The sequence below is a fragment of the Cygnus atratus genome, chromosome 25 (genome assembly GCF_013377495.2).
Source record: "Cygnus atratus isolate AKBS03 ecotype Queensland, Australia chromosome 25, CAtr_DNAZoo_HiC_assembly, whole genome shotgun sequence".
Classification (NCBI taxonomy): domain Eukaryota; kingdom Metazoa; phylum Chordata; class Aves; order Anseriformes; family Anatidae; genus Cygnus; species Cygnus atratus.
Genome location: NC_066386.1, coordinates 3,167,733 through 3,189,756, shown reverse-complemented (window position 1 = coordinate 3,189,756; position 22,024 = coordinate 3,167,733). Strand labels below are relative to the sequence as shown.

The window sequence follows — 22,024 nt, the reverse complement described above, 5'->3', positions numbered from 1 at the left end:
GAAGGCGCGCTCGCCAGTACGTGCAAAAAGCTGCGGGCTCCACGGGAATCCCTCCTGCATGCACGGTAGCCTTGGATTAAAGCTTTTAGCGCCGGGTCTGTTGTATCACCCTAATCCGGTGACTTTTTGAGAGCCGGGTTTGGCTGTAAAAGTTGCACTGAAATTAACCCTCTCCTACTCCTTCTCCCTTTCTTGCTTCCGTGCCTTTTGACCCCGGCCTTCCATGACTGCGCGCACAGGCACGGCCGCGCAGCTACGCGCTGGCTCCTGCAGCCGACCTCCTGCCCCGCGTTGCGCGCAGCAGCGAGAGCCGAGTTGCTCTTCCTGTGCAGCTCTTCTGGGCAAGTCAGGGTGAGTCGGGCTGCACGCTTCCTAGCGGTGAAGCGAAGCTTTGTCGATGGTTGGCTGAGCTTTAGGTGCCTCCGGAGAAAAGCAAAGCTTTTTCTTTTATAACTGAGATTTGACTTGTCAGCTGCGATACTGAATGGTAGCAATGCAGCGCGTATTAGGGCTTGGTAGCATCTCAGGACTTTCCAGCTTGGGAATGTTTTTGGCACTCGGTATTTGAGTGTGTACAGCTTCGTACAGGTACGTTGGGCTTTGCTCTGTGGTTCTTTGCTGCTGCAGCATCTCCCTGTTCCCTGCCCCTCGGTCAGCATTAGGGACTTGATTTGAGCGAGACTCGGTAGAGGAGCAGGGCTCGCGTTGTTTGAAACATGTTATTCGTTTCCCAGCTGAGCTGAGCTGGTTTGAGAGGGGTTGTAAGACCTGGCTGTGCATGGTGTGAAGAACTAGGTTTCTAAGGCAGGAAGAGTTCCTGATCCTCAGAGGAACAGGGCTTAAAATTAATGCAGAGAATCAGACTTCCTCCGCTTGCTTTGTCTATCTGCTTCTCAAAATGGTATTTGTGCGGCCCGTGATGTCTCAGTTTGGTTCCTGCTGTTGCATGAACTCAGGGAGATGTTCCTTGCCTGCAGTGGCAGCCTGGGGAATGGGGACAGTGAGGGGACCCGGTCCCTCGTTCGGGGTGGCAGTGTCACTGGTGGGGTGTCCTAGGTTGGGGAATGCGGGGCTGTCGGTGCGGCACCCACTGGCACCTGTCCTGCTGGGAGCGGGCGGTGGGTTCCGTGGCAGTTGGCTGTGGAAGTTTCCAGTGAGCCCGGCCTGGATGGCTTGGGACGAGGAGTGTGTGGCCGGCTGGGCACGAGGAAGGCTGGGGCTGCACCCAGATGGACCCAGAGAAGTCCCAAGCCCCCAGCCGGGGAGGGCTGGCATGTCCCAGCCCTGTGGATGCTGCCCTGGCCGCAGAGTGGGACCAGATCCTGCGCCTCGCCTCGGCATCGCCCTTGCTGGAGCCCCTCCGTGAGAAAGGTAAACCTGACCGCAGCCCCTGCTCCAGGGGGAGACCAAAGGATCCCCCCGAAACACACACACGGGGTGACAGGCCACCCAAATGTCACAGCTCCAATGGAAACTGGCAATCCCTGTCCAAACCAACAGCCCCTGCACCAGCCCTGCCCGCTCGGGGACAGCTCAGCCCCGCAGCACCGGCTGTTGTGTTCAGCAGGATTGGGTTGGTTTGGGGATTTTTTGGGTTTCTCAAGCACAGCGCTCAGCAGGGTCACCCCCATGTCCGCTGGTGCCCAAATCACAGAATGGGGGTGTCCCATCTGTGGCTCTGGCTATGATCCTTATTGCTCCACTGGGGTCTGGGCATCCTGGCCCCTGCTCTCGTGATGCTGTCACCACTTCTCATCTGGGACCCGCTCTCCTGGCCCAGACAATCTTATTTGGCCTTAAAGGATGAGGAGGTTTTCGAGAACCCTAACAGTACCAATAAACAGAAACACCTCCCAGATCATAAAAAGAACCAAACCAAACCAAACAAAAAACACTTCCAAAGGTCTATTCCAGCAAAAATACCTTGGAAAGCCATGTCCAAGAAGGAGCCGCAAGTTCCTTTCTGCCAATCTTCACATTCAGATGATTTATTGGTTAAAAATCTCCTTTTTTAAAAAAATCCCGTGGCTCATACACGAGGAACAACAGAAATTCCTTGTTGTTGGGACATTTGGAAAGCAACCTTAATAAGACAAGAGGATTAGTCTGCTAATTTCTTCCTCTTTTGGTTTCTCGTGTGTCTCTACACAGATTTAGAAATGGAACCTGCTGGGGTCTGATGGCAGCTTCTCTGCCCCAAGCTGGGTGGGAGTGCATCCCCTGCTCTGTTTTCTGGAAGAATGCTGGCTTTTAAATGTGCTGCGGCTGCGTTGCTGGCTGCCCCAAACAAGCAGGAATTCTCCTTGCAGGGGACCAGAGGCTCAGCCCGTGGCTCGGCAGTGCCGTACGTTTGTGACTGCCGTCGTTTTGAGCCTCCCTGCGCGGTGCAATCTGAGAATTGTTGCACCGGGCACAGACTGCAGCACCCCACTGCCGCCTGCCCCTTTTTTATGTTTGCATTTTGATAATCCTGAAAGGCGTCTCATATGTGGGTATACCGGCTTTTGTCTCCTGAAAAATGGCACGAAATGTAAAGGTCCCCGAGAAGCCGCAGATGATCCGGGTGTCCTCTCGCTGAGCCAGGACTAGGAAACCCCGATCTGTCAGATAAAAGCTGAGGGGCTCACCTCATCCTCAGCCTGCTGGGTGTGGCGTCCACCGTTTCTTTGGGTTAAACCCAGCCCCTCACATGGATAAAAGCTAAAAGAAAGAGTGGAAGGAACCCAGGCAGGTTGTGCCGGCCTGCAGGGGCAGGCAGGAGGAGTGCGGTGGCCGGGCTGTCCTGGCCAGCAGGAGGTGCGGGGGCTGGCGGTCCTGGGGGGCTGCTTAGGATGAAGGCCCCAGTAACGTCTGCACCGCGTGCCTTTGTCACACCTGTGTCCCCGCTCTGTCCCCAGGTCCCTCTCTCAGCTCTTTCCTCCCTGCTTCGCCCCTCCTGCATCCCATGGGTGCAGGGCACAGGCACCGAGGGGACGGGCCTGGTGTCACCTGTGGAATGTGGGCCTGGTGTCGCTGGTCAGGCAGGAAAAGATGTCGCCTGTGGGACAGGGGCCTGGTGTCACATGTGGGACAGGGGCCTTCTGTCACCTGTGGGACATCAGCCTGGTGTCATTTGTGGACAAGGGCCTGGAGTCACTGGCCAAACAGGAAACCATGTCACCCGTGGGACAAGGGCCTGGTTTCACTGCTCAGCCAGAAAGCCATGTCACCTACAGGACACAGGCCTGGTGTCACCTGTGGGACAGGGGGCTGTGTCACCTGTGGGACATTAGCCTCCTGTCACCTGTGGGACATCAGCGTGGTGTCACCCATGGGACAAAGGCCTGGAGTCACTGTTCAGACTTCCTGACCATGTCACCCGTGGGACATGGACCTGGGTGTCACTGCTCAGCCAGGAAGCCATGTCACCTACAGGACACGGGCCTGGTGTCACCCATGGGACAGGGGCCTTCTGTCACCTGTGGGACATTAGCCTCGTGTCACCTGTGGGACATCAGCCTGGTGTCACCCACGGGACAAGGGCCTGGAGTCACTGTTCAGAGAGGAAACCGTGTCACCCATGGGACACGGACCTGGTGTCACTGGTCATCTGGGAAGCTGTGTCACCTACAGGACAAGGGCCTGGTGTCACCCATGGGACATGGGGCTGTGTCACCAATGGAACAGGGGCCTGGTGTCACCCACGGCACACGGAGCTGTGTCCCTTCTGGGCCAGGGGCCTGGTGTCACTGCTCATCCAGGAAGCCATGTCGCCCACGGGACAGGGGCCTGGTGTCACCCGCGGGACACGGCGCTGTGTCACCCACGGCTCCGGGCCCTGGTGGCACCCACGGGCCCCGGGGCTGTGCCACCGGCGGGGCAGCAGCACCCTGCCGCTCCCCGCGCACCACCGCTGTCCCCCGGGGCCTCGAGCACCCCGCCAGCCGCGGGACACCCGGCCCGGCCCCGGGCCGCCCCCGGGGCTGCGGGACGGGGCTGGGGGCCGCGTATGGCGACCCCCCCGGGCCACCCCCCTCCCCCCGCCTCCCCCTCCCCAGCCGCTGCCTCCCCTCGGCGGGGCAAGGCCGGGACCCGCTCCGCGGCCCCCTCCGCCCCCCGCTCCCCATCCCACGGGGGCGCGCCGAGGGGGCGCGCCCGGAGGGAGGGGGGGGGGGGGGGGCGCGCTGGAGGGGGGGGGGGCACTGAGGGGGGGGGTCCCGGCCCCCGCGGCGGGGGGCGAGCGGCGGCCCCGCATCAATCACCGGCCGGGCCCCGCCCCCCCGGCACTGATTGACGCGGCGGCGGCCAATGGGGTGGGCGCATGCCCCGCGTTCAGCCAATGGGGGCGGGGGAGGGCGGAAGGTCCCCACTTCAAGGCTGGTTGAGCGGCGCAGGTAGGTGCGGGGCGAGGCGCCGCCGGTGCGGGGCGAGGGGGGGGGGGGGCCGGGATGCGGGGAGGGGGCGGCGCGGGACGGAGCCCCCCCGGGGTCGGGGAGCCTCACGGCCTCGCCCCCCCCCCCCCCCCCCCCCCCCCCGCCTCGCCCTCCCCCTTCTCCACACCGGCCTCCCGCAACTTGGCTGCGGGGGCCGGGCCGCGGCGGGGTGGGGGGCGCGGTACTGGGGGGGGGCAGCGCTCCCCGGGGGGGGCTGCGCGCGGGGCGGGGACCCCCCCCTCAGAAACCTCCCGCCCCCCCCCTGCCCATCCCGGGCCTCCATTTTAGCCCCGGCGCATCCCGGGCCCGGGGAGGGGGCGGGGGGGGGTTGGAGGGAGCGGGGGGGGGGCGGTGAGCCCGTGGTGCCCCCCCCGGCTTCACGGCCTGGCCCCGTTGGGGTCCGGTGTGGGATGGGGCTGGGGGGCTGGGGGGGGGGGGGGAAGTGGTGCTGGTGGCCCCCCCCCCCCCCCCCCCCCCCCCCCCGCGCCTCTCACCGCAGCCTCTTCTTCCCGCAGGTCCCGGATCTTTCACCGCCTCCTGAGGAATCAGAAACTTGCGGAGCCGCCGGGGATCCGTCGGGGCTGGGGGGATTCAGGACCCCCCCCGCCTACGCTGCTGGTCACCCCCTGGAATTTGGGATCCCCCCGCCAGCGCTGCTGGTCACCCCCACGGCCGCAGGTGGTGAGGATGGGGCTCACCGGCACGGCCAGCCAGGTAGGGCCCCCCCCCTCATCCCGCCTGACAGCAGGAATTTCGGTTTCACCAACTGCAAACCTACCCGAGCTGGGTGGGCTGCGTTGGGGTTTTGGGCTTCGGTTTGGTTTCTGGTGGTGCGGGGTGAGTCTGGACCCCCGCAGTAGTTTCTTGGCAAATGTCGAACTTTAAGATGGAGGTGCAGGACAAAACGTGGGTGCGTTCCGTGTCTAAGGGGTGTTTCGCTCAAAAGTGGTCCGTGCAGCCTGGACCCGTGTGCCCACACGTAGGGAGGAGATGTGCAGCCTCCTCTTGGGAGCGTGTTTCCTGGTGCTACCTGTCCGCGTACACAACAGCACCTAGGCATCAAGGTGGGACTTGCCTAGAAAAAGGAAGATCTACTCCTCGTACCATGTGCGTCCTTAAAACCCAGGCTTACACCTGTCAGATCCTCCTTGTTTGCTGCTGTAGCCTGGTTTATGTGCGTGTCTGTAATATCGAGAGTTTTGTGCGCACCTGTCAGAGCAGTCTAAGGGACCTGGCTTGCTCCCATGAAAACTGAGGGTCTTAACTCAGCTTTTTTTTTTTTTTTTGCATGGACAAGTCTGATCACCTTTCCATGCCTCTGCGAAGCGACCGAAGAGCTTCTGGGTCTCGAGAGGAGGGCCGTGAGGACTTGCTGATGCTTGCTTTGAAAAGTCACCTGTTATCTTGCAACTCTTATTACGGGGCAAACGCTTAGGTACAGCAATTAAGTTATGCGAATCTGAGTAAAGCCTAAAGTGGAATGCTGAAGGGGAGGATGTTTTCCTCCTCACGTAAATCTGTAAGCCAAAACAGGCTGACTTTAGCCCAGTTACGAAGGGCTGAATTTAGACATTCTTTTGTAGTGGGAAAACCAAAAATCTTTACTCAGTCCTTTCACGCTAACATTGGACAAATCTGCTCTGATTTGTATCTGATTTCCAGTTGGCTGACAAAACAAGCAAAGGCTCTTATTCTGTGTATCCATAATAACAGCAAATCGTTGTGTGGGCTTTAAAAAGGAAAATAAGGCTCTGTTACAAGTTTTGGAGGTTATTGCTGAATTTCCCAGAAATCTCAGTTCCTACAACTCCTGCTGGAATGATGGGGAGCCAGTAAGTGGCTTCTCTGGAAATCAGTCCTCACTTCTGCACGGCGACGTGTTGGCTGAGCAGCAGTTTATCGCGCATCGTATGGGGTTTGGTGTTCGCGTGGCCCTAGGATGTTGTCAGCCCGGTGATTTTCGTATGCCTGTCAATGGGTGAGGGTCTGTGGCAGCCGGAGGCGGTGCTGATCCGTATAACAAAACGTCAGGATTCCAAACGTGAGCTAATTACCCTCGTGCTCCAGGCTGGAAAAGGCAGATGGGGGGCAGCCAAGTGAAATTTAGGAGTCCTTAAGCTGTGGTGAGCCTGAGCGGCGACATCCATCTCGTGCTGGTGGCTGCAAAAGCTGCAGGTAGCGCCTGGACCCGTGTCTGGTGGCCCCAGGGAGAACCTCGGCTCCGGGTGCCGGAGGGGTGCGGGAGGCACCCGCTTCTTCCAGCAGAGCGGCTCGGAAGCGGGCGCACGGGAGGATAACGTGGGATGCTCTCCGCAAGCTGTGGCAGGAGCTGAGGGGAAGGAGGTGTGCCCGTGGCGGCGGGTCACGTAGAACTAGCCAAAGCCTGCTGGAGAGCGTCCCGAGGAGGATGTGCAGACAGCCGCTGTGTCAGGCTGTCACGTCCGCTCGGCAGTTTTGCTTGGAGGCATTCAGGAGGAGCTAGGTGGACCTTGGTTTTATTTTATTTGAGCGCTTGAGTATGTCTTCTGTTCCTGTGCCAATAGCTTTAAACCTTTGACTAGTAAGTATTTGAATCCTTTTGTGTCCTGCACTCCTGACTTGTGCTCAAACCGTGGCACCAATATTGTTGTCATAGCCTGCGTTTTTTTTTTTTTTTGGTAGTCATAAAGAAAGCAGCTCCATTATAGCCCTTAAGTCTTATAAAACTCTTTACCTGCAGCTCCTCAGCGGGGTGGGAGGGTGTTTTGGAGCAGAGGAACAGGAGCACCGTGTGTTCTGCCTTCATGTCTAACAGCCGCAGGTGGAAATCTGCAAAGTGCTCCTCTGCTTCCCCGTGGTGGTAGCAGAACTGGGTAGCAGAACTCGCTGCCTTGGTCTTGCTGCTGTTCCCCTGCAGTTGTTCTGCTGTGCCTGCCTTGTTATAGGAAGTATCGTTAATAAGGAAAGCGTGTAGGGACTTGACTCTTTCCACCGATGATGTCTGATGTTTTCCTGCATTGCTGCGGGCTGGAGGCAGGTGGATTTGGCGTAGACTGAGGAATTTGTGTGAAGCACCAAAACCTAGGGCTCGAAGACTTGAGGACTGTTATCTCTGGAACAGAAGCGCTCAGAGCATAGCTAGGTGAGCCTTGACTGTGACCAAAGGAGTAACTAGTCAATAACCAGCATATTTGATTACGTTTCTGTCTGGTTAAACTGCTGCAGCAGTCATGGGTCAATAGCAAGGTATGCTTTTCCCTGAGTCTGGAAATCTAAACAGCAATAGAAACAGAAACTAATTCTGCTGTTAAAAAGGCTGGGAAAGACAATGTGGTGGAGGGGAAGAGGCTGAGAATTACAAATGGAGACTTCAAACTTCCCCAGCCAGCTTCCAGCAGTGTCCGAGGCTGGAGGCTGGCTTGGTTCTCAGATCAGCCGTTGACTCACAGGAGGACGTGTGAGTGCAGGGTTTGGTGCAGGACAAGTTGGTGAAGGCATTCTGCGAGCCGTAGGTGTGGCTTGTGGACTTCCTTGCCTAGGATAAAGGGAAATACATCGAGACTTTGCAAGTGGAAGGAAGAAGGGCTGAGCTGCACAGCAGGTACAGATCTGGTCTTCCCCTCAGCCCCAGCCTTCTGGCAGCAGGAACCCCGCTTGCTACGAATTGCTGGAATTCCTAACCGGACCTCGCTAGTTCTTCTGAACTTCTACATGAAACCTCCCAAGTCTTTGCCCATCAGCCAGTGGAACAGAATGTTGCCCCTAGTAGTGGGGACACACACGTGAGTATTGGGATTTGCAATGCGCTGTCCCCGACGCTGTTAGCCTTTCTCTCCTGGTTTGGTAAGACATGGGCTTCTCCGTGGGTAGAGCAGGATGGCATTTCCTTGTCCTATTTCTTCCTCCTTTTTCTCCGATATAAAGTACGTGTAAACAGAAATGGAAGGGATGCAACGTGTTAGAAGTGTGCTATTGCCTTACTTACAGATGAATAGCAGAATGATATCATGGGATCACGTACTGCAGGCTGCACAAAACATCATGATTCCCATAATGAAACATCACCTTAACTCCAGCCATCACAGTGTTTCTTAAATATCCAAGAAAACTGATGAGATCCGAGGCTTATTCTTGCACCTTTTGTGCAGTTTTACGTGCATGTTTTGGATGGATCTAAGCCAACCTGATAATATCGTTGGTAACTTACAGGGACATAAATGGTACAGGGTTACAACTAAACGTAGAACTGGATGCTTTACCCTCTGCAAGCTGATAAAACCTGGCTATCGGACCCCAGCTGGACTAACAACCTAAATCCGGGGTGCTCTTCTGTGAGTACTCGGCCTGCTGTTCTTTGGAAAATACTCCACTGTTTTCCCCAAACTGGTGAAAATAGAGCTTCCCGTGAGGACTTTAAGAAGCGAGGCTTTTCTGTACAACATGCGTTGGTCTGATGCAACAGTGTGGAGTATTTGAGTAGTTTTTGGCAGGATGACACCAACATCTTTGGCAGGGACTCAGAAATACAGTGGCCAAGTTAGTTTGTTACCTTCGCTAAGGAGCCTTATATTCCCAGCCTCTCATCCTCGTGGAAACCATATTAACACATTTTGCAGCTGTGACTGTAATTGATTCAAGATAGTTTATTACCCCGTCACTAGCACTGACTGCCCCTTACCTTCACAACAGATTAAAACAACCCCCCAGCCTGGGTGGCAATAGGACTGCGACCTCGGGAGTCGCGGTGCTTTCCAGAGCAAGCTCTCCGATGTGAGAACAAACAGCACGTGTTGTCCTTGCAGTTAGGGATGTCTACATCAAATGACTCAGTCCAAATCATTAACGTGGCTTTCAGACAAGTGATGTTACTTCTGTGGATCAGCCAGCTTGTTAAGGGAGTACTGTGTTCCCTTCTTGTTTGTATCAAGCAAATTGGAATAGCCACTGACAAAAGACGCAGGTCTGTAGCTCGACCTTGGGGTATTTCAGCAGGACAGATAACCCCCAGAGCCCCACCAGCCTCTGCTCTATCTGCATGTGGCTCTCTTTAGGGGCTCTGCTCTCTTTCTGTCCTTTCTGGCGAGTGTTTTCAGAAGAGCCAGCTGGGGAGTGCTGTCTGTCACAGCTGAGTGCCTTTGGTGCCGTGACTGGACACTTTCCCTAATGTTCAAGAAGGATACTGGAAGCGCAGCGATCGCTGCAGAGGTCTCTTCTTGTGTTGTTGCTGCAGCTCGTCAGGTTTGAAGCTAAATATAGATGAGTCTTGCATCTCCTGAAGCCTCAGTGGCCACTGACGTTTGAGATCATTAGATGTTTTAACAAAAAACGGCCAAGTTGCAAACCAGGATGTGGAAAAAATGCAGTTGTATCCAGGGGCAGTGTCTGTAGGGAGTCGTGTCACCGTGTCCCTGGGTGGCCACTGCTTTCTCTGCTTTGATAAGATGCTTCTCAAACTGATCTGGTGTCTTTGCATGCTCTGAAGTCTCCCTCCATGTGCCCCAGCATATTTGTTGGTATATGTTTTGTTGTACTAATAGTTGTATATGCACACAAAGCTTGTACCTTCATTTCTAAATGTAGCAGTCAAAGTAAATCATGAGGATTAATAGGTAAAGGGTGTGTGTGGGGGTGGAAATAAGGCAGCAGTTGGGTACACTGTGTATGGAGCCCTGTGGCTTGTGTGTTCTTGATGCTTTGTAGGAGAGGAGGATTTCAAAGAAAGGTTTCTAGGCTGATGCTGTAAAACCTGTGGGTTCGGCACTGAGATCACCTCCTGTTCATGTAGGGTATCAGCAGCAGCAGTGAGCCCGTCTGGGGGACTCGTGGACGGGGCAGTTGGTTGTGCTGGTACAGCAGGGATGGGGCTGTTGGCTGGGAGCCCCCGGGGACATTTCCATCTGAGCTGTGTCTCGAGGTGTGGGCTTGTGCCCGATGGGAGCAGCTGGGTGACCATGAGGATGTTGCAGTGCTCTTCTGAATGGAAAGGCTATAAAAAGGTACGTGGCAAAGGCCAAAGTTGTGTTATCTTGGACTGCACAGAAATTTTTGCTTCATCATCTCCAGCTCAGGGTGACTGATGAAAGCCGTAGGTATGGCTGTGCTGCAAGGGAGTCCAGATCTGCAGCAGACTGCCAGGCTGGAGATCTCACTCTTGGTTGGGCTTGCCTCGATTAGCAGAATTCTGCAGTGCAGAACGAGTAAAAGATGAGAAACTTCATTGCACAGAATTTTATTTATTTATTTATTTTAAACTTCCTCCACAACTGATTGCTACTGGTTTTCAGCTGAATCGAATTCTAGGTAGACTTTAAAAAAAAAAAAAATCAGAGGTATTTATGTTCTTGTAGGGGGCTGGTATCTTGGCTTCCTAAAGAGTTACCCAAATGTGGTGGGGAGAAACAGGTCAGGAGAAAGCAAGAAGCTGCTGAGTTCATCATGGGGCAGCCTTTCAAAAATAGTACTTCTGTAACCCGTCAGAAGGGGGAGCACAATTCTGCGTGCTCTGGCTTTCTGCACTGGCACAGGGCTGCTGCGAACACCCTTTGTCCCACATAGTCCTCCTTGGGCACTTGTTTTCAGCATCACTTAGAGAACCAGAATTGAGATCTCTGGAGTAATTTTTCAATGGTTTCTGCATGGAATTGCTGAGAGAGAGGAGGAAAATGCTCCGTTTGGGACAGAGACCATCGAAGCGTCATCGAGGGAGGGACGACAGCGAGGGAGGGACAAGGGCAAGCACAGGAGCCAGGGCGAGTTGCCTGACAGCTCGCGATGCCAGGGGCAGTCAACAACCACCACTGGTCTTCTGCCGTCCTGCGCTGGCCGGTTCTTCCTGGAAAAAAACCACGAAGACGTTGTGATAAGGCTTGTGGAGCGAGTTTCTGTGGCTGGGCAGGGAAGACAGCATCCTGCCGCCGCCGTTTTCCCCTTGTGTGGTGGTTGGAATTTTGAGGCAACGGGGGGGCAGGAAAACTTGCCTGGATTGAAGATTGCTTCTTCCAGGTCTGGCTAATGGTCCAGTTGACCCCCCACTGGCTGTGGATTTACAATAACTTGCAGGGTCTTTACCTAAATTCTGCAGTCAGAAAAACAGTAATAACTTGGAGATTTTTATTTTTTGCCTTTAAAGCTGTACTTCTTAGGGTGAGGGGACCCACCTCTCTGCCGGGTGTACAGCAGCGTGCCCTGCTGTGGGTCCTTCCCTTTTGCAGGACAGATTGATGAGAATCACAAAGCCACCTTTCTACTGGCATAACTGCAATCCAACGTAGGGGCCAGCATGCAGGAGCAAGGGGGGAAAGTAGTGCGATTAACCTAAACGGGTACGGGAACGGGTACGGGATCAACCGGCACGTAGACCTGACTGAGGGGGGCGCCGGTGGACTTGCCAGCAGACAATTATTCAGCAGCTTGGGGGCCCTCAGAGAGCAGCAGGCGAGCGAGCGTTCATGGCTCTGGCTGTTGATGGGGACATGGTTTGGCTGTCACCCTTGTTACCCGTGACAAAACTGAAAGCGTAAAGAGGCGCAAGGCGCGCGCCACGCCCCGGTCCTGGCTTCGTTGGGCACGGCCGGGTGGGTCCTGCAGCCGGCTTGTCCCGGAGGGGCCTGGTGTGCGGGGATGAAGTGGAAGGGGAGGTATTGTCTGATCACGTGCAGAAAATTTGCTTTCTGGCTGGGCTGCGGAAAGCGCTCGCCAGCGATTGTACTGTCAGCCACGAAGTGTTTGTGGTGGTTGCTGCAGGGTCGGGCCCGACCCTCGGCATCGGGGGCTGGCTGCAGGCGCGAGGGACCCCCAGTGGGGGCTGTGGATCCGGTGCAGGACGGCCTGGGAGGCCGGCTGATGGCCACCCACGAGACCATGGGTTCATGTTTGGGGGTCAGTTAGGTGTGCTGCTCAGGCTTCGGGGACTGTACAAGCAGCACCAGAGGCGAATTTTTGGAAATAACGCCTGGCGGCGCTTGTGGGGGGGTGGGGAAGCGTGGTGGGCAGAGACGGCTGAGGAGCGTGTGTTTGGGGAGGGAGGAAAAACGCTTTTAACCAATGCTGAAAGTTCCTGCGGCGGGGTCCGGGGAGGTTCCCCTCTCCCTTACCCCTTCGCGCTCCCTTCCCCCTCTCCGCCGCACGTGATTCTTCCGCGCACCTGGGTCCCATTCCCGTAGGTTCCATTCCGTCACGCTGTCCCTGTACCTACATCTCTTCCCTCCCGCCCTTCGCTCCCTTCCTTCTTCCCGCCTCTTCCCGCACTGATCCTCGACCTTCCCTTCCCGCAACTTCGCGCGTTGCCTTCTGCGCATTCGCTTCACCGCTCCTGCCCGATCCCGAATACTTCCACGCATCCCATCTTTCCCCTTCGCGCACCGTCCCTTCGGGGCGCAGCTTCCCTTCCCGGCACCTTCCCGCAACTTCCTCACCTCCCCTTTTTATGCCTAGCCCCTCAATACTTATGCTTTTAATTCCCCTTATCCTTCCCCACCTCTCTCCTTTCCCGCACCTTCCTTACTTCCAGCTCCTATCACCTTCTCCTTCCTCACTCCGCACCTCCCTATCCATCTGTCTTCCTTCCCCCCGCCTCATTCCCTCCCGCACCTTCCACTGCCCTACCCTTCCCTGCGACCATTCCTTGTCCCTGTCCCCTTGCCCCCCTTCTTCCCTCCCTTCTAAAAACTTCCCTTCCTTCCCCTTCATGCGTTCCCTCCCTTCCCTCCCCCCCTTCCCTCCCCGCCTTCCCCCCTTTTTCTCCCCCTCTTCTCCCCCCTTCCCTCCCTTCCTTTCCCTCCTTCCCTTCCCTTCCCCCTCCATCCTCTCCCCCTTTCCCTTCCCCCTTCACCCTCTCCCTTTCTCCTTCCCCCCACCCTTCCTCTCCTCCCCCCTTCCCCTTTTTTTTTTACCTTTCCCCCCCCCTTCCCCCCCTTTTTTTTCCTTTTTTTTCCCCTTTCTTTTTTCCCTTCCCTTTCCCCTCCCTTTCCTTTCCTTTTCCCCCCTTTCTTTTTTTCCCCCCCCTTTCCTTTCCTTTCCCCCCCCTTCCCCCCCCCCCCTTTTTTTTCTTTTTCCCTTTCCCTTTTCTCCCCCTTTTCCCCCCCCCCCCCCCCTTTCCCCCCCTTCCCCTTTCCCCCCCCTTTTTTCCCCCTCCTTTCCTTTCCCCTTCCTTCCCCCCCTCTTCCCCCCTTTCTTCCCTTCCCCCGCCCCCCCGTTCTTCCCCCCCCCCCCTCCCGCCGCCGCCGCCGCCGCCGCTGCCCCTTTGTTAGCGCCGCCGCGCCCCGCCGGGCACCGGCAGCTCCGCGGCCGCCCCCGCCCCAACTTCTCCACCCGGCGGGAGGCGGCCCCCCCCACTCCGTTTCACCCCCCCCCCCCGTTTCACCCCCCCCCCTTTCCATTTCCCCCTCCCCCCCCCCCGTTTTCCCGGTGCCGCCGTTGGGTAAAGTATTACCGGGGGGGCTGCGGTGGGGGTGGGGGGCACGGGGGGGGGGGGGTGGACGGGAAAGGGGGGGGTTGAACGGGAAGGGGGGAGCACGAGGGGGGGGTACGGGGAGGGGGGGGGGGGTCCCGGCGGCACCTCGTGTAGCCCCGGGAGGTGCGGGGGGGGGGGTGGTTTGGGTGGGGGGAAGGGGGGGGGGGTGTCCGTTTTTACCCCTAGGGGGGGTTAACGGGGGGCCGAAGGGGGGGAGGACACGCGAAGTTTTCAAAGTAAACAGAAAATAAGCTTTAAAAAAAAAAAAAAAAGAAAGGAAAAAAAAATTGCATAACCTCCAGCTTGCAACACGCGTGCACGCTCGCCCCGGCCCCGCGTGGAAAAGGAGCCCGGGGGGGGGGGGGCTCCCAGCGCCGCCGGGGGGGCTCCGGGGCTGTCAGCGGGGCCGGGGCTGTGTCACGGGCGCCTGCCCCTGCTCCCGGGCTGTACAATAGCGTAATTTTTCATCTGGGTTTGATCTGCTAAGCCATTTTCCTGTATTTACTTTCCGGCTGCTTCTTTCTTTTTTTTTTTTCTTTTTTTTTTTTCTTCTCTCTCTCTTCCCCCCCCCCCCCCGCCGGAGCGGCCCTGCCAACCCGAAATGTATTTTTCTCCAAACAAGAGAGCGCGGCTCTCCCGAAAGGCTCTCGGTGACCGGCACGGGTGTTTACTTTCATCACGGGATTAGCATCTCTCGGTGCCTGATTACGGAGAAATTCCCCTCCTTTGGGCCGTCAGCGAAGGTCTTGGAAAAGGCGAAATAGGGCGGCCAAAATTACTAAAAAAAAAACTAAGATTATTTTCTACAAAAAAAAAAAAAAAAAGGCAGCTCCTTCTCGCAAACCGAGCTGCGATCTCCCTGCTAATTAAATTTGTGTACAGGTGGATCAGAGCGCGGGCTCCACGCCGCCTGTTATGTAAAATGCACTCGGGTGACAAAACTGTAGTTTTCCATAAAAACCGGTCAGGCTCTGGGAGGAACTGCAGGTTTTTTGTTTTTTTTTTTTTTATTTGTTCGGGCTGACCAGTACGTTTTGCGCCGCTTTGGGCCGTTTCGGTGTTAGCGGTTACATCATGTCATGTGTTGCGTACAGTGTGATTTGTGCCGCTAAAAATAAGGCGAGGTAAAAGCCCCGCTGCTGGGTGCCGGCGAGGACTCGAGGGGGTCCCGCTGCCTGGGGGGGGCCCTGGATCGCTCCGGGGGGGGGTCCTCCAGGGCGTTACGAGCCCCGCACGGCCCGTCCCGAACGCGGAAAGCGTCTTCCCTTTAAACCACATTTGTCCTTTTTATAGCCTTTGTTTTCATGGAGGAACCTCCGGTTCTCTCCCCCTGCTTCAGCCTCTTCCTCCTCCCCGACCGCTCGCTGGCGCGCGGGTAAGAGCGGCGCGGCGGAATCGCTTCGAGCCGCGGTTATTTCTTTAATTAAGAAGCCTCAGTTAACGAGGGGGGAGACGGAGAAGGGCCGGAGGAGGTGGGGAAAGCCCCGCGCACGGCTCCGGCTGTCCGCTGCCGGCCACCGTCGGGGCCGAGCTCGGGGCGGCGTGCTTTTGGCGCGGGAGGGCCGGGTGCGTGCTCCGCCACAGCGCTGCCAGGGTGGCACGGCCACCCCGGGGCTTGGCGTGGTGGCCGCGGGGCCGGCTCGTCGTGGGACCCGGCTGCGATAGCGCTGGAGCCGAGCCGTGGTGGTTTAGCGACGGGGGATGGCTTGTGTTCCCTCTTCAGAAATGATAAAGCAGCAGATGACCAGGCAGACGCGGTTGGGTTGATTCCTTGCGTTGTTTTTTTTTTTTTTTTTTTTTTTAAATTTTTTTTGTCATGCCGAATTCGAGTCTCATCTGCTCTCGGAGCTCATTCGGTAACTGGAGAACTGGTGAAATTCTGACATCAAAAAAGCCAGGGGGGAAAGCTGAGCAGTTCTTCGACCAAAGTCACTTCCTTTTGCCCTGTTTATAACTGTTTTTTTTTTTTTTTTTGTGTGTGTGTGTGAGAGCGCAACTGCCATTATCTAATGAACGCTCCGAACAAAGAATGTCTCTGGAGTTTCAGCACTCCACCCTCCTTCTGCTCAGGCAGCGAGCGGTGCGTGTCCTCAGGAGCCTCAAAAGGCTTTTCCGGGCAGGGGAGCACTAAACCCATAGCGGGGTGAAGACGCGGGCTGAGGGCAAGGGTAAAGGTTTGGGACGGGGGAGAAAGGACGGGCAGCACGGTGCCCCCCCACCCCGCCCACAAAACTTCATCTATTTTTCCTCTTCCGATGGGAGGGTCTTAATATTTCTCTGGAACTACTTTTTTTTTTTTTTTTCTTTGGTGAGTGTAAGTCAGTGATATCCCTGCCTGTCCCCATTTATCAGCAGCTGATTTTGTCTTTCTCGTTTGCTTTTTACTGGGCTGTGTGGGAAACAGGTGGGCCAGCTTAAGCAAAAATGGGAGTTTAATTCAGCGGAAGTGGCTCCGTTGGATCACGTAGTGCTGAGACCGAATAATGTGTGACTTCTGCACGCGTGTTCGGAGCGGTTATAGTTTCGTTACAAGGAGCTGCTTAGTATCGGGACAGCCGGAATGGCAGGTGATCTGAGGAGCACCGTTTCCGCTGCTGCATTTTATAAATACCACGTCCCAGCTCAAAACTTCCAGGAATACAACGTCTGTCTGGAATGACAAGCAGAGACTGCTCCAGAATGCCGCTTGCTTTGAGAATCCTTTCCTGCCCTGTAAGTAGCGGTTTAGCCGCATCTTCAAGGATGCAGCTTTCTATAACAAATAATTTAAGCTGGAAGAAAGGCTTTCTGCTGCTTCTCACTGGGCACAGAGTTGTCGTACTCAAACCTGCGAGAGCCCTGGTGCTGCGGGACTTCGGTAAACGCAATTCCATTAAACCCCGCGTGTGTCCCCCCAGCCTGAGTTCAGACCGCTGCTTTTGGAAGAGGGCTGTGGATAAGTTACTGTTCAGGTTTCAAAGAAAGTTAGAAAATAAGAAAAATAAGTTGGTTCCCCCCCCAACCCCCATATTTTCGACTCTTGTTACTAGATGACTGCAGCAAAATGGGATATGCTAATAGGCATGGAGACTTAATTCCAGGGAACAGAGTTTTGAGAGCACGCTGTCTGAATTTAGTGGTGGAGCTGTGCTGTTTATCTAACAGAACAAGGAAAAAGGATAACAATTGCATCTGAAGAGAGGAAATGGGAGTAGCTGTCAGCCCCAACAGGCCACATCTTCATCTGTTACTTAATCTTTGGCTGCAAACTTTTTTTTTAGTGGAGAGCCAAGCATTTAAAAAACCTAGCTATTAAAAAAAAAAAAAAGTTTAATTGAAATACCTAGTGTGATATGGAGAGCTTTTTTGGACCTTGGAGATGTTAGCAGAAGATGGACCTTAAAGACTTCTCATTTTCAGCTCTGTCAAACCTCGCGATTCTCCTCGCTGAAATCTTCATAACTTCCTGTCGAGGTCTGCAGTGACAGGATACGATGGGAAAGGTTACCATCGAGTTGCCTTACGCTGAATGAGAAACAGCAAACCGAGTTCAGGCTGTAATCGTGGCCCGTAGAAAGGAACATGTGCTGTGTGATTGAGCATCATCTTCCATTCAGTGAGCATCTCTGTTCTGGAGTTCGTGTTGTCTTGGCTTTAGTTGCTGCCATGGCAGTCCTGGTGGATTTGTTCTCTCTGCTGTGAGATCTGAGGAGCAATAAAAGCTGAGATCTGCAGTTAGCTGAGCATACATATGCAGGAGAGCTCTCATGATCTCCATTCGAAATAAGGTATTTAAACTCAGCGGGAGGCTGGCCTGCCAGATTGGGCAGGGATCGAGTGGTTGGGGATGCTTAATTCTGCTCCTCTGGCCTGTTGCTTCGTGCCAGACACCAGTTAACATGAAGCTTCTTGTAGTGACAGTCCTTACGCAGTGTTTAAAGCACAAAGGATCAAGGTGGTACCGTTTACAGGGCAGGGGTTTTAAGTTTTGGTAAAAATCCTTGTATGCTTTTGCCCAGAGGTGGTTATAACAGCACCTCCTGAATGGAAACGTGTCTTTAAACTGAAGAGGCAATTCTGTTTTTTGTTTAACTTGCTCTCTGAGTCCTGAGTTCAGGTTTTCATATTTCCTGGGCAACTTGCCCAGATTATGCGAAAGAAAAACAAAATCTCTCTGATACTGGATGAGGGGGGAGACCTGGATTTAATAATTAAAGCTTGTTTTTTGTCTTTGTTAGTACTCTGTCAGACTGCTGCTTTCTGCAAATGCCCCACTATTGTTTTTTAAACCATGCTGCTTTATATTTGACTGTAGAAAACAACTTTGCTCTGAAGAGTAACCTAAAAGCAATGGGTATTTTTATCTCCAGATGCTTCATTTACCTGGTGAAGTCATTCGTGCTTAAAATTATTTGATTTTTCCATACTTTTGATTAGGGAGATGACAGTTAATTTGGCTTTGTGGATTTTTTTTTTCTGACATGGTATTAATAAGAACTCCTCTACCTTAAATTATGCAAAGCGTAGGGAGTTTTATTTATATCCGGTAAGAACTCAGGCGTAACAGAAAATTGCACTTGAAGAAGGAGATCTCAGGTTGCTGGTCGAGAAAAGACCCTGCCACTTCTGTGGACCAGCAAGTAAAGAGCAGCAGCTTCTATTTTAATCTTGAGAGCTTCTGATTGGAAACAAAGGCTATAAAACTGGAGCTTAGTAATTCTTTCTTCTTTGCTCTAGAGCAGAAGTACAATTCCCTGGGAAGTTCTTAATATTAAAATATTTTTCCCTGAGTGACTAGGAGCCAGTCTGTTGCGTTAATATATACGGAAGGTACTTATGGATATGCTTTAAAAATCTGCAGTTCTTAACCTTTTTCATTCTTTCTGTAAAAAAAAGAAAAGAGGAAAAAGGGCCTGTTTCCCAAATGTAGGTCGTTATAAGTGCACTGGCTGCCAAACTGCATGTGACCACTGGGTTATCGATAACTTTATCGTCCTGTACTTGCCTGTCACATTTTCTTAATTAAAGCTTTTGAGAGTTGCTTCTCATGTAAATCTCTCCCTAAATTGGTAAACATCTGTCTGACAACTATAAAACACTGACGGGTGATACAAAAGGCATGTAGAGGATCTGTTATGCATATTGTATATGACTTCTGGTGGATGCACGTTGTGGATGCGGGAAGTATTTCTAGGCTCAGGGTGTTGGCTTTGTGTCGAGTGCCTGCATTTTAAGTTGCTCTGTGGGGTTAGGAGCTCAGGTGCAGCCTTTCGGCCGCAGAATGAGGTGTAAAGGGATTTAATTCTCACCAAGTTTCTTCCGAAAGTCGGTTGTGACCCCGCAGGCTGAGGAGATGCCTGGGCGTGGAGGAGGCGAGGGGGGGGGGGGGAAGTGGGAGCTGGCCTGGTGCTCGCTTCCTTCGGGCTCGCTTGGCCTGCGTGGCCTTCGGCTCGGAGGGACCCTCCCTCAGCACCCGGCCTGAGGTGCTGAGCCCCCATGCGCGGTCCCCGCTGCCGGGACCTGGTGCCAGGGCTGGGGGGGCTGGGAGGTGGTCGCAGCACCAGGCGCGGGGAGGCTTCGCTGCTTTGTTGGCCCTTCGTGCACGCGTTGAGCTTGACTCTGTGTGGGTACCCGTAACCTCTTCTGTCTCCCTTCCTAGCACAAGGAGTAGGAAAAGGGCATGTCCCGAAGTGGGTTTGGATGAGAGCGTTGTGGGAGGAGATCTGGGGGTGCGAGGGGGCCTCGAAGCCCTCACAGAGAGCAGCCCCGGCCTGCTTTGGCGCGTGATGAAATGAGACGGTGACGTTCGCACGCAAAATTCCCTCCGTGTGAGGGTTTAAATGGCAATCCGGGGAATTCAGAACTACGGGAGGTGGATGTGAGCGGTGCCAGGGGGAGGCAGACCGCCTGTGGGGCTGGTGGTCTGCGTGGGGTGGCCAAGGCCTGGGGGCAGCCGTGCCCCTGTGGGGGCGGATGGGTGGCAAGGCCTCTGGTCCTTGGAGCCCTCCGGTTCTTCTCGTGAACCTTCCTGCGAGCGCAGGTGCTCGGTTTCTCCCCCATCCCGAAACTCCTGTCACAACTTTTCAGAGAACAAAAACTTAGCGTGTCCGTTTCGGGCTTATATTGTGAGGCGTTGCACAAACTGGTGTGCTTGGAAAGCCAGTTCTCCTTTCAAGGGCTGGTTCTAAAATTGAGTTTCAAAACCAGATGGTCCTGGAGAAGTCGGCGTGCTGAAGGAAGATCGTTTTCAGGGGCGTTGTGACCCGACGGCCGCTGCGGAGGGTAGCGTGACTGGCCGTCCTCGTGCTTCTCCTAACCTCCCATCGTTTCCTTGGCCTTACTGACGCTTTTCCCTTTGCTCTGATTTTGAAAGGCGGGTAAGAATTTGAATGCAAGCGTAGTTCACGTGGAACTGTGGCTGGAGCCACCTGACCGAGTCGGCCCAGTGACTTTCCTCCCTCGGTGGCCTTGCTCGCACTCCTCAGGAAGTGAGGGAAGCTGGGCGAGCTACGGTTACCCTGTTTTTAACTGCGTGCTACAGCCTTTCATCTTTCCTCTGTTAATTAACGCTAACTGCTTTGCCAGTGCTCTAGTTTTGAAGTAAAAAATCAAGGATGTGCTTGTGGATTCGGAGCATTGCTTTCAGGCTGGCTGTACGTCGCCCTTCCAGAAGAAGCTCCTTTTGGGTGTTTTGAAGCAAAATCCGGACCAAGGCATGCATGAGGGTCGTGCTGTGGCTGCTGAGGGCAGGTGTGGAGTTTGTGCTGCTGCAGGCTCGTCGTGGTGATCTGCAGTGTCCACAGCGGGACTTGGAGCGGGCTTCTCCTGAGGGCCATGTTCCTGCCAGCTCCGGTGCTTGGAGTCGCAGGCCCTTGGCGGAGGAACGCCAAAAAAAGGGACCTGTGGGTGCTGGTGTTGATCTGATGGTGCTGGTGGGTGATAGCAGCTCGGGGAGAACTTGCCAGCGTGGTTCGAGTCCCAGGGGCAGACAAGGTTCAGGCCAGTGGGGTGGGTAGTTCTTAGAATTACTGCCAGAACGCTCCCGGACCCGCTCAGAGTTCCGCAGGCTGTGTCTGTGTGTCCGTGACCTCTGCTCCTCGTCCCCACGCTCACCTCAGAGGTGCCTAGTGCCCTCTCCCCCGGCTCTCGTAGGAAGGAGTTAGAGATGTTGTGATGGGGCTTTAATAACAAGCAAAGCCTACGAACGGAGCCAAGGGGGAAGCACGTTCACAAACATTCCTTAGCGCTTCTTCCCAAGGCTGTTCAGAGCAGTAGAGATCTAATTCAGTGTTAGGGAAACCAGCGCTGTCTGGCACACAGTTTTTAAGGACTTAAATAAAAAGCCATACACCCAATACTTTGGAGGTCATCTTTAAGCTACTGGAACAAAGCCTCGTTCTTAAGGGTGTCTTCCCGGGCTTCAGAAGTGTTGAAATGTTGTCCGCCCAACTAAAAGTGAAGGCAGGGAGGGTTGCTCTAGCTTGGGAGGAGGGTTTTCTTTTTAAAGCGAGTTTGCTAACCTGGAGGAAGAGGCAGCATGAAAGTTTTGCTTCCGTTTTCTACTTCTCTTAATTTAACTGAAGTTGATGACATACAAACTTACTCTGAAATGCTTTTCAGCCTCGGTAAACTTAAATGGCTACAGCGCAGTGTGAACGTGTTCACAATGAATCATTGCGCTCTGCACCAAGCGTGGATTTTTCCGCTCTTTTGCGGTAAGAGTGTGCACAAAGCTGCTCTCACTGCCTTGTGATGTTACGGTGGCAGTCGTGGTGAAAAGCACTGATCCAGAGCCTCCCTTTGCAAGGCAGACCAGCGTGATCCTGCAGAAGTGGCAGCTGCTCTGGGAACAGTCCCTCCTGGTGTACACATCTGGTTGGAGGTCTTGGTAGGAGGCTGGAGTGGGGGAAGTCCTTTATTCTGGCACTCTTCCTCCCTCCTCTCCCAAGGGCATCTTAGCTACAAGTGGAAAGTTCCCTGCAGGTTCCTTTTTTTTGTTTCTGCCCCAAAGAGTCATCGTCATTATTTATGGACCCAAGTGATGACTTAAAAACTATTTTCAGTGTAATGTACATTAAATTTTTAGGCGTGCAGTGTACTTTCTTTTCAGTGAGGACCAAGTATAGTTGATTACAAAAGAGGCGAAATTCTGTCAGCAGGGGACTTCTGAAGGCTGAACTCGTCCCTGGTAGCTCTGTGCTTG

General features: G+C 54.5%; 1 protein-coding gene across 7 annotated transcripts in view; it reads left to right on the top strand.

Moving 5' to 3' along the window:
* The first annotated feature begins 4,320 nt into the window (after window positions 1-4,320).
* The window catches only part of KANSL1 (KAT8 regulatory NSL complex subunit 1), a 96,067-nt gene continuing 78,363 nt past the window's right edge, over window positions 4,321-22,024 (top strand). For 3 of the 7 annotated variants that reach the window (XM_050715483.1, XM_050715484.1, XM_050715481.1), the window contains exons 1-2: window positions 4,337-4,373; window positions 4,928-5,126. The gene's annotated coding sequence lies outside the window, so the exon portion shown is untranslated. Of the gene's footprint in view, window positions 4,399-4,927; window positions 5,127-13,608; window positions 13,810-22,024 lie in introns of those variants that run through there. The other 4 variants (XM_050715487.1, XM_050715482.1, XM_050715486.1 and 1 more) reach the window with 4 other exon arrangements.